The sequence below is a fragment of the Macaca thibetana genome, chromosome 6, assembly GCF_024542745.1.
Source record: "Macaca thibetana thibetana isolate TM-01 chromosome 6, ASM2454274v1, whole genome shotgun sequence".
Classification (NCBI taxonomy): domain Eukaryota; kingdom Metazoa; phylum Chordata; class Mammalia; order Primates; family Cercopithecidae; genus Macaca; species Macaca thibetana.
The window spans coordinates 117303004-117314772 of NC_065583.1; the positions used below are offsets into that span (position 1 = coordinate 117303004).

General features: G+C 38.1%; 1 protein-coding gene across 4 annotated transcripts in view; it reads right to left on the bottom strand.

The window, feature by feature from the left end:
• IPO11 (importin 11) overlaps positions 1–11769 on the bottom strand; it is a 230911-nt gene that overhangs the window by 44613 nt on the left and 174529 nt on the right. The gene's annotated exons all lie outside the window — the stretch shown is intronic.

Below are 11769 nucleotides of genomic sequence, written 5' to 3' on the forward strand. Positions count from 1 at the left end.
AGGAGTTCAAGACTGCAGTGCACTATGATCACACTTGGCAACAGCCACTGCTTTCCAGCCTGGACAACAACAGAGAGACCTGTCTCTTAAAAGAAACAGAACAAAAACATTTTTTTTAAAAAAGGCAAAAACGTGAACAGACATTTCACCAAAGAAGATATACAGATGGCATGTGAGCATCCTAAAAGGATGTTCAAAATCATTAGGCATTAGGCAAATTCAAATTAAATCGCAATGAAATCTTAAAAAAAATTGTAGTATGTGTTTTTTAATTTTTATAGATTTAGGGGGTAAATCTATAAACGTGCAGATTTTATAGACTTTTATAAAGTCCAAGCAGGCAGTAACACAGACTAAATTTTCAATTAACTTTTCAAAATAGTTACATAAGCTAAAATTGATGATGTAACACTTTTTCATAATAGCAATCACAAGACAGAAATGAATCACAACCTTAACCACCTTAGAATTTTCTCAGATCCAACCAGACCATAATTATGCTATTTATACATGGTACCTAATAAATAATTAAAGTCACTCTTGCATTACTATATTTTAAATACAGGAAGTTTAAGTCAAGTTAGGGTAATTTAAGAGACTAAACAAGTTTTTAGTCACATAAAAACAGATAAAACCCAGAACCAGATAAAATATCCCCTTAACTGTATTTATCTGCTTAGGTCATTCAACAGGGTTAAGCAAAGAACAACAATTTATCGAAATAGTCGAAGGAAGAAACAAGCCCTGATTTATTAGTCTTACTCCAGAATTTCTACAACAGTAGAGACTACAACAGTGGTAACATTAAAAGAATAGTTTTCCACTTTCCCTACCAGAGGAGGAAGAGCTGACAATTGGAACAGCCCCTGAGCAAGGAATAAACTTAGCTGAAAGCGGCTACAATTGGCAAGCAATAAAGACTGAGATGGTGGAGTGTCCCCACAGCTGCTAATAGCTACAGCCAAGACTGAAATCCAGAACCTTATACTGACCAAACTCAGAGGGCAGTGCTCCAGGCTTGACTGGAGACGACTTCAACCTTACTGTGCTGAGAAACTGCTTCTATAGAGCTCAAAGCTCATCTTTTGGAAGAAGTCATCTCTAGCTACTCTCAGTTTCTAGGCTTCCCAGGACTCCCGTCAGCCTACCGCAATGCAGCTTTCGACCCTACTACTCCACGGGCAGATGACATTCATTTTTGCAATCTAGGGGCCACACTTCAGTATATCTCATGAGATATCTCTGCTGGGTGGACACCACTGGTCTCCCTTCCTGAAGACTCTGCTTCTTTAGCTTCTGTGAGCTTAGCCTCTTCTGGTCACTCTTGTTTTCTGGTATAGACTTCTTCTCTGGGGGGCCCTTCAGCATCATTATTGCCCAAGGCAGTAAAAAGAACCACATAAAGGAGTATGATGGTTGGTGAGGAGCCAAGATCACTCCACATCAGAAGAGATGGTAGCAGCCTGAAATGGTTTGGTGGCCACGGGAATAAAGAGAAAGGGGTAGGTTTGACAGATGTTTAATGGGTAAACATCACAGGATTTGGCACTAATTGGCTATGGAAGATAAATGGGAGGAAAGAGTCTAGGATGACTGTTGGGTTTCATCTTGGGTGAGTGACTTGACTAGGTTGGTGACTTTGCTCAATCCAACAGGGGATACAAAAAGAGCAAAGACATGAGAAGGAAGATGATGAAAGTGGTATCCCTGAAGAAGAGAGGGTGACCAACCGCACCAAAAGTCCAGTAATCAGATAAATCAGGTTCTAGCTGAGGAAGGGGAGTGACCATTCTTTCAAGCAGCTTGTCCAGGGACGGAAACAATAGGGTAATAACCAGAGGGAGTGCAGGGTTGAAGGAGTGTTTTTGGCTGAGGGAAATGGACTAGTAGAGGCTGAGCAGCTGAAAGTGCAGGTGCCAAAGGGGTGGGTGAAGGAGCAGGATCCCAGAGATGGGATGAAGTGAGATCCTAACAGAGGCAGGGCTGAACACAAAGGATATCTTCGTACATGAGGCAGCAGGACACAGATGTACAGACTCCCTTGGAGGCTCACAGTGGGAAGCGGAAGTTCCTGCATTTTGAATTATCCTCCTTCTGTGAATTAGAAGATGAGGTTATGTATTAGGCATGTGGATAAGCAGTTGGAGCCAAGTGGTCAATGTTTATAATAGAGGGTCTTGACCAAAGACAAAAACATTGCTCAATGGCACTGAGGTCCAACTGCAGTTAAATGCCCTAGATTTGTAACAGCCTCAATCTGTACACTTCTATCATTTTTAGTTGCTATATTTTACACCCCAAGCAGATACACATAGGGAGAAACTGAGTCAGGCAATTCAGGCTTGGAAGCTTGAAAAGCTAGTAGAGTTTGAGGATGAGGGGTTTAAAGAGCTGAGGGTATTAATGAGAAGTCTGAGTTGACCACAGGGCACCTGTTGGGTCAGGTAGAAAATAGGGTTAACAGTGGAAAAAACAAACAAAAGAAAAACCCGTAACATCAAGTGCAAACATCAAGGTTTACGCCAGGCATGGCGGCTCACGACTGTAATTCCAGCACTTTGGGAGGCTGAGGTGGAAGAGTCATTTAAAGCCAGGAGTTCAAGACTAGTCTAGGCAACAAAGTGAGACCCGTCTCTTCAAAAAAAGAAGAAAATTAGCTGGGGGCAGTAGTGCACGCCTGTAGTCCCAGCTACTCAGTACCAGCTGAGATATGAAGATGACCGTTTGAGGCCAAGAGTTCAAGATTGCAGTGAACCATGATGGCACCACTACACTCCAGCATGGGTGACAAAGCAAGACACTGTACATTAAAAAAAAAAAAAAAAAAAAAAAAAAAAAAAGTTTAGTGGTAGAGAGTAAGAAAACTGGAAAATGTGAAGTTACAATAAGACAGGATATTAGAGTTTTGAGCATGATCACAAGGGAGGAATGTGTGGTTGAAGTGGAAGTGCACACAGATTTGAAAAACATCAAGGCCTTGTAAGGCCAACTGTAAGGCCATGCTTGAAAACATTCAGGGTGGCAGAATCTGGGATGAAGACTGCAAAGCAGATTCGAGGCCTCGGTGACTCCTGCATAGTGACTGTGAAATTGCTAGAGAACAGAGAGCTGGTGAAGTAACCAGATGGCAGAGGCCTTCTGACCCCTTCCAGACCTCATGAAAGTGGCAGAAAACTGTGGTCAGCATCAGAGCCTCGAATTGTGGCTCCACCAGTGACTAGCTACATGGTCTTGGGCAAGTCAATTTAACCTCTCTGTGCTTCACTTGCCTTATCAGTAACATGAAGGAATAATAGTACCCACAAGTAAAGTGCTTATAACAAGGCCTGCCCCATGTGCCAGAGCACTACTTAAATGTCAGCATCATCACCGTTTCTCATTTGAACAATGAGGGGGTTAACAGTCTCTAAATCTCTTATACTTTTTCATCTCAGTATCCTTTTACACTCTTAAAAATTGTTGAAGATGCCAAAGAACCTTTTAAAAAATGTATTATACCTCAATATTTTTATATTAGAAAACTAAGAAAATACTTTAAAAATATTTATTCACTTAAAAAATATAAAAATATAATAAACCCATTACCTAGTTAAAAAAAAAGAAAAGTTTTCCCCTGTAGATATTTCCCAAGATGTAGCCTGCAAATACTTTTGTCATTTAAATGGAAACATACATCCTTTCTACACAGTAATTCTCTGCATGGTCACGGAAAAGTATATTAATAAATCTAGCTCCCCGGAAAAATACTGGCAAGAAAATAAGCTAAAAAACCACAGTTGTGGCCGGGCGCGGTGGCTCAAGCCTGTAATCCCAGCACTTTGGGAGGCCGAGACGGGCGGATCACGAGGTCAGGAGATCGAGACCATCCTGGCTAACACGGTGAAACCCCATCTCTACTAAAAAATACAAAAAACTAGCCGGGCGAGGTGGCGGGCGCCTGTAGTCCCAGCTACTCGGGAGGCTGAGGCAGGAGAATGGCGTGAACCCGGGAGGCGGAGCTTGCAGTGAGCTGAGATCCAGCCACTGCACTCCAGCCTGGGCAACACAGCGAGACTCTGTCTCAAAAAAAAAAAAAAAAAAAAAAAAAAAAAAAACCACAGTTGAAATTCACTATCTTAAAGTGAAAGTTGACTTTTTTTTGCATTCCATAATGATCCTTACAAAGGCTTTTATATACTAAACCACTCCCCTGATTACCTGTTTTTTCTTTTCATTTTTTGAGTGCACACACACACACAGCAGCACCACCCTCCTCCAACAAAACCATTATCTTTAAGACTACAAGAAATAACTAAAATGATCTATATTTAATGGCATAAGAAGAAAGTGCCATCCTGTGTGATTTTGCTATAAAAAACAATGCCCAATGAAGACATACTAAGCTTCCACGGAAAGGAGATGATCAAGGACTGGTACAGAACTGTCTGGAAAAAAATTTAAAAAAATTCAGCTGAATAAAAGATTGAGTAGTTACTTAAAAAGTCACTTCACAGAATTGTTTTTTTTTTTTTAAGTGATATAAAGAAATTTATCAGAGAACTGGTAATTATGGAGCTAGCACCATTGTAGATATTGGAAACTGATGAAAATAAAGCTATACAACACATAATTACAAGGTAATCATGAAGATACATTTTTTTTTTTTTTTTTGAGACTGAGTTTCACTCTTGTTGCCCAGGCTGGAGTGCAATGGTGTGATCTCAGCTCACCACAATCTCCACCTCCCGGATTCAAATGATTCTCCTGCCTCAGCCTCCTGAGTAGCTGGGATTACAGGCATGTGCCACTACGCTCAGCTAGTTTTGTATTTTTAGCAAAGACGGGGTTTCCTCATGTTGGTCAGGCTGGTCTCGAACTCCCGACCTCAGGTGATGAAGATATATTTTAAGAACAAATCAAAAAGGCCAACTCTGTTCATGTTACCGAAGTTATCTGAAAAGGTAATTGTAGCTTGGGATTAAATTCCTAGAAAAGTCTTGCATGCCACACAGCTCAGAACAAAATGAAGATAACATGCTCTGGAAAACAGTGTTACATGATCAAAGGGGAATTTTGACTGATAATGATGAAGACACAACGTCAAAGTCTGCAAGAAGCATTTGAATAAAATTGTATCAAGAATAAAAGAAAAAAATAGTTCTGAAGCAAAATTTCACATTTAAAAATACATATGTGTGCCCGGGCGTGGCAGCTCACGCCTGTAGTCCCAACACTTTGGGAGGCCGAGGCGGGTGGATCACGAGGTCAAGAGATCGAGACCATCCTGGCTAACACGGTGATACCCTGTCTCTACTAAAAATACAAAAAATTAGCCGGGCATGGTGGCGGGCGCCTGTACTACTCGAGAGGCTGAGGCAGGAGAATGGCATGAACCTGGGAGGCAGAATTTGCAGTGAGCTGAGATCGAGCCACTGCACCCCACACAGAGCAAGATTCTGTCTCAAAACAAAAACAAAAACAAAACAAAAATGTGTAATTAAACTAACAACTTCATATAAACACATAGTTACTATTTTGTTACAGTTTTATAATAAGGTATTACAGTTGACCGAAAAACTTTATGCTCAATGACCTTTCTCTAAGCTCTGGAACCCGAAGTACATCGGCATCTTTCTCATCCACTCTTGGCACTCTCACAATCATCTCAAAATTAAGAGATCCAATACCAAACTTCTGAATGCCTCCCCAACAAAAACAAGGAAACCAAAAACAAAACGGAAAATCAAAACCAGGCTCTCTTCCTGTTTTCCTTATCTGAGTAAAAAGCATCTCTATCAACCCAGTGACTCATGCTAGAAACCAGGCATTCAGTTTTGACCTTTCTTCTCATTTACCCTTCCAATTTACCCTTCCATTTACTCAATTTATCAACAAATTCTGTCAAATTTATCTCTGAATTTTTTCCTTGTTTCTACTCCTCTATATTCCTACTATTAACACTGTGCAACAAGCCAATCTGTCTCGAGTTTAGAGTTTAAACTACTGCCTACCTTCCCAAAAGAGGAAACTTCTACTCTTGACTTCCTCTAATCCATTCTCTATACAGCACACTAGAATGCTTTTACAAAACCTACTATCTTTTTCTTGCTTTAAAGCAAAAGTTAATACCTTTCAACAACTTTCCATTACACTTAAAAATCCAAACCCTTAATCCTAGTTTACTCAGCCCTATATATGACCTGGTTCCTGCTCAGCTCTCTGACCTTATTTAGCCTCACATTGTTCTCCACCTTCATGGGCTCTCTTTGATTAACACTTTCTAGTTTCCAGGCTTTCACAGGGGCTTTCCATCTGCTAGGAATTGTATAGCCTGGATTTACCTGGTCAGTAGCATTATAATAAGACTATAACTACAACAACAACACTGCAGGTATGGTCCTAATTCTAGACGATGGTGTTTAAGGATGCCTTCATAGATGAGAAGCAGGTACCTGAGGATAAGGGAGTTTTGAAAGCCAAAGCTTGAGGAAACTGCAGTACAACATAAAAACTTTTGCTCCTCAGAGCCTCAGACAAAAATATAAATGATGTATTAACTTGTGTATCATAGAAAACACATGGAAAAAAGCAATAAGGTTGCCCAAAGTCAAAGATACAAACTAACAACAGGCTAGGGTTTATGTGCATGTAGTGAAAACTCCACAGACATGGGAAGAAATGGAGACAAAAGGAAGACAACATATATATATATATATGGTCTCCACATTATTCAGGATAAGAAAACTACTTTCTACTAAATTAAAATGTCATCTATCACAAGATGTCTCAGAATTGAGTCAGAAGCAATGAAACAAGGCACATCTGGGCCAGCAGCAGGTATACTATACATTCTTCTCTCTCATACTGCTTTCTCCAACATTTCTCTTTTAACCTACCAGGCTTCCCACATTAAAAGTGTGCGGCCACAGAAGCTTACCAGCTTCAGCAAAGTGATGACCAGTGGTAGAGGGCACTTAAAAAGAAGAACAAAAAACTATGCTTCAGACAGTACAGCACTAGTATAGAAAAAAAAAAATGCCTATTACCTTGTTACTATTGCTTCCATAACCGTGAAATCATTAAGAAGGAGATAACAATTTGAGAAAATTGATTCATATCTCTCTCCACTAGCTTAAAAGGGTTCATAGGTAAGTCCAGCAAGAGAAAAGTCAAATATAAATTTTAATGAGAAATGAGAAGGTCTAGATAAAGTCTAATGGTAAACACAACAGCCTGTTTTGCTTCACATACCCCACTCTCCTTCCTCTTAAAGGAGTACATCATACTTTAAGTCCAAACATATATTTTTCTAGTTCAGAGATCAATAACAGGACCAGTAAAGGAGTTTGACTTGTATAACAAAAAAGAATAGGTCTCAACAGGAAAAGTTCATGTGGGATCAACTTGGCAGGAAGGCCTAGCATTAAAACTGTTTGTCAGAAGCTTGGAAAAGGTTCCCTAGGCTTTCTTCTCCTACTTTTTCTTTTTTTTTAAACACTGCCTAAGAACAAATATTGGAGATTTAACTGTTATTTGTTGCTGTGCAGGTAAGCTAATTGAGTACAAATGTCCTAATTACATGCTGGTCCTCCTTCACCTCAAAGCTTAAAACTTAAATGTTTATATAATGCCTAGAGGTTCAAGAAATGTCCACGTATGTGTTACATCTGAACGTTCTATTTGTTGACTTCAGTGGTAGTTATACAGGTGTGTCTACTTCTGTATGTGATTTATTTATCAATAACAGTTTTAAAAAGTGTTTACAGGGAAAATATTTGACATGCATTAACACTGGTATAGGGGGATCTGGATAAATTCTACTACTACTTGGAGAATTCCTAAAAACAAAATACACAAAGCAATAGAAAAGATAACAAAAATCTGTCCAATGGTTACTCAAAAGACCCAGAAAGCCATGAGGCAGAGTAGATCAACAAAGTAACCCTGGAACTCCATGTATGAGAAAGTACAGGACACCACTAACAGTAAAAGGTTTAGGGACAACAAAGAGGTATCCACAGATCCTCTTTCCCCACTACTTAAGTTCTACGTAATGTCCTCACTCTCCCATAATGTCCACCCTTACTCTCCTGACCACTTAGCTTCTAGCTATCAAACACTGGCATCTCTCACTTCCAGAGGACCATGGAACATGTTAGTCTTCTTTACCAGCCTTCCCCTTCTTCCCCTGTGATCTGCTATTCCCTTTTTTGTTTTGAGTTTTGCTCTGTCACCCGGGCTGGAGTGCAGTGGCATAATCACGGCTCACTGCAACCTCCTCCCGCTGGGCTCAAGCAATCCTCACACCTCAGCCTAAGTAGCTAGGACTATGGGCACAGGCCACCACACCCAGATTTATTTTTTATTTTTATTTTTGGTATTTTTGGTAGAGATGAAGTTTCACCATATTGCCCAGGCTGGTCTCGAATTCCTGAACTCAAGTGATCCACCTACCTCAGCCTTCCAAAAGTGCTGGGATCACTGGTATGAACTGCCGTGCCCAGCCTCTCCTATCTCCTGATCACTACTATTGAAGTCTCTGTCCCAACACCACTGAAGCCCTCATCAATAGCTTGACACCAAATATATCTACTTCACTGACAGGAAGAGGTTGAGAGTAAGTTCTCAGTTTTACATCCCAGAAATGAGAGATATGTTTTTAAAATTCCACATTGGAATTATAAATTTAAAAGTCATACACTTTTATAGTTTATAAATAAATACTATTGATTTCTAATATTTGCCATTTGTTATGAGGGGAAAACAAATTACTTTTGTTATGCCCTGAAACTTTAATCACAATTTGTAATACTCAATGGAAAAAATGGATTCTGTTCTTCCTCAAACACAGTCACACTAAATTAGAGTGCTTTAATCAAGAACTTTTAATAAATGGTAGAGATAAGAACCTATAGTAAATGGTAGAGAAATACAGAAATCTTAAGAAAGGTGAGCTTCCTTAGCTATATTAATTTAGAACATCATTTGGTTTTCACTTAGGGCTGCTCAAAATGTGAAACAATGAAATACAGAAATTGTACCCAAGAAAACTATTATGCCTGTAACACTTCAATTATATCTTAAATAAGTTTTTTTACTGCACAACTATCAAACAACAGTGAAATATAAGCTGGCTAATATTTTAAAAGGGAGTAGCTATTTACTCCAGCTCTCTTTTGATTAGTAAAAAAAGAAGTTTTTTTAAAAGGAAATAGCTGACAAAGACTGAAATGAACATTTAATGAATACCACTGTGTAGAACTACAGCTCCATATATAAATCGGTATTAATATAATTGGATTTCCAGTTGAGTCTAAATTAATTAGAAGCTATATTTTCAAAAAGCAAAAATTTGGATAGATCTTCTGAATTGTCTTCTTTGAATTTAGGAATTTTAAGATAAAAATACTTTGTTATATAAATTTTTCTGAACTTCACATAGCCAGCTGTGTTGCTTGTGAACATCTTTAAGAGGGTATGGTTTAGTACTGTGGTACGGAACTGGGCCATGGAGAAATTTTCAGCTTACCTTATGTATTTCTACACTGTTTAAATTTTTTCCCAATGAACAAGTACTTTCAGTAATTAAAGAAAAAACATAATTGGATTTGTAGGAGTTGGGAGGATACAACAAAGAAAAAAATTCATTATTAAAAATGTCTCTCGAGGTGAACAAAAAGATCGCTCTTCCATAACAAAACAAATTACTTAGGAAAAATAACATTTATTTAAACATATTCACATTTACTGCTGAAATTACAATCCCTGAAAAAGCATTCAGCTAAGCAGGGAAAAGCAAACCATTGTTGGAAAACTCTTTGGGGTTGGTGGGGCTTTATTTATGCAATTGCTAATAAATCTTAAAACTACTCTTCAGCTCCTCTCTGATTTTCTCTCAAATATATTAACGCAGTGGTTCTCAATGTATGGTCCCAGACCAACAGCATCAGCACACTTGTTAAACTGAAAACTCACAGGCTCTATTCCAGACCCGCTGAATCAAGAACTCTGGCTTGGATATCCATATGCAGAAGAATGAAACTGGACTCCTATTTCTCACTGTATACAAATCAAGTCAAGATGGATTAAAGACTTAAAAATAATATCTAAAACTATAAAGCTACTACAACAAAACACAAGGAAAACACTTCTGGACAGTGGTCTAGGCAAAGATTTTATAGCCAAGACCTCAAAAGCACAGGCAATAAAAACAAAAATAGACAACTAGAACTATATTAAGTGAAAAGGCTTCTGGATGGCAAAGGAAACAAGAGTGAACAGAAAATACACTGAATGGGAGAAAACATTTGCAAAATATTCATCTAACAAGACCCTAATATCCAGAATATACAAGGAGGTCAAATAACTCAACAGCAAACAAATAAACAAAAAATCCACAAAATAATCCCATTAAAAAGTGGGCAAAGGAATAGACATTTCTCAAAGGAAGACATACAAATGGCCCAGGGGTATATGAAAAATCTTCAACATCACTAATCACTAATTGCATTTGAAATGAAAATGAAAACCACAATGAGATATCATCTTAGCACGATTAGAATGGCCAGTAATAAAAAGACAAAAAATAACAGATGCTGGTGAAGATGCAGAGAAATGGGATCTCTTATATACTATTGGTGGGAATATAAATTAGTACAGCCACTATGTAAAATAGTATGGGAATTTCTCAAAAAACTAAAATTGTAACTACCATCTGACCCAGCAATCCCACTACTGGGCATTTATCCAAAGAAAAAGAAATCAGTATGGAGACCTGCACTCCCATGTTTATTACAGCACTATTCATAATAGCAAAGATCAGCAACCAACCTAAGTGCTCATCAATTGACAAATGGATAAAGAAAACTGTGGTACATGTACACAGTGGAATACTATCAGGCCATAAAAAAGAATGAAATATTGTCATTTGCAGCAGCAAAGATAGAACTAGAGGTTATTATGTTAAGTGAAATAAGCCAGGTACAAAAGACAACTGTAACATATTCTTACTCATATGTGGGAGCTAAAAAAAGCTGATCTCATGGAGGTAGTGAACAGAATGACAGACACCAGAGGCTGGGAAGGTTGTGTGTGTGTGTGTGTGTGTGTGTGTGTGGCAGTGAAGAAGATGAAAAGAAGTTGGCTAATGGGTACAAAAATACAGTCAGATAGAAGGAATAAGTTCTAATGTTCAACAGCAAAGTAGAATAGCTATGGTTAACAACAATATATTATATATTTCAAAATAGCTAGAAGAGAGGCCTTGTAATGTTCCCAACACATAGAAAAGTTAAACAGTTGAGGTGATAGATACCCCCAACACCCTGAGACTTGATCATTACATATTCTATACATGTAACAACATACCACACATACCACACAAATATGTACAAATATTATCAGTAACAATTTTTTAAAAAAGAAAAAACTCTGGGAGGGATACAGGAAGGAGTCGGGGTAGCAAACTGTGTTTTTATAAGGCTACCAGGCGATTCTGAGTTTGAGAACCACTGTATTTTGGTAGAATAAACAGTATTGCAATTTATTATAATTATTTTCATTTTACAATATGAACTTGATAATTATCATTTGGTTTAAATACTCCCAGATAACATGTTCCAGGTTAATTTCATAAGGATTGTATTTTTTAGTAATTTAAAAAAACAAATTTTGGGGAAAAGGAAGAAGAGACACAAACATGAAAGATACAATGCTTAAGAAAAAATTTTAAATACATATTTGTGGTTCAGGTCACTATTAATGAACCAATGGGCATGGGCGCTTACTACA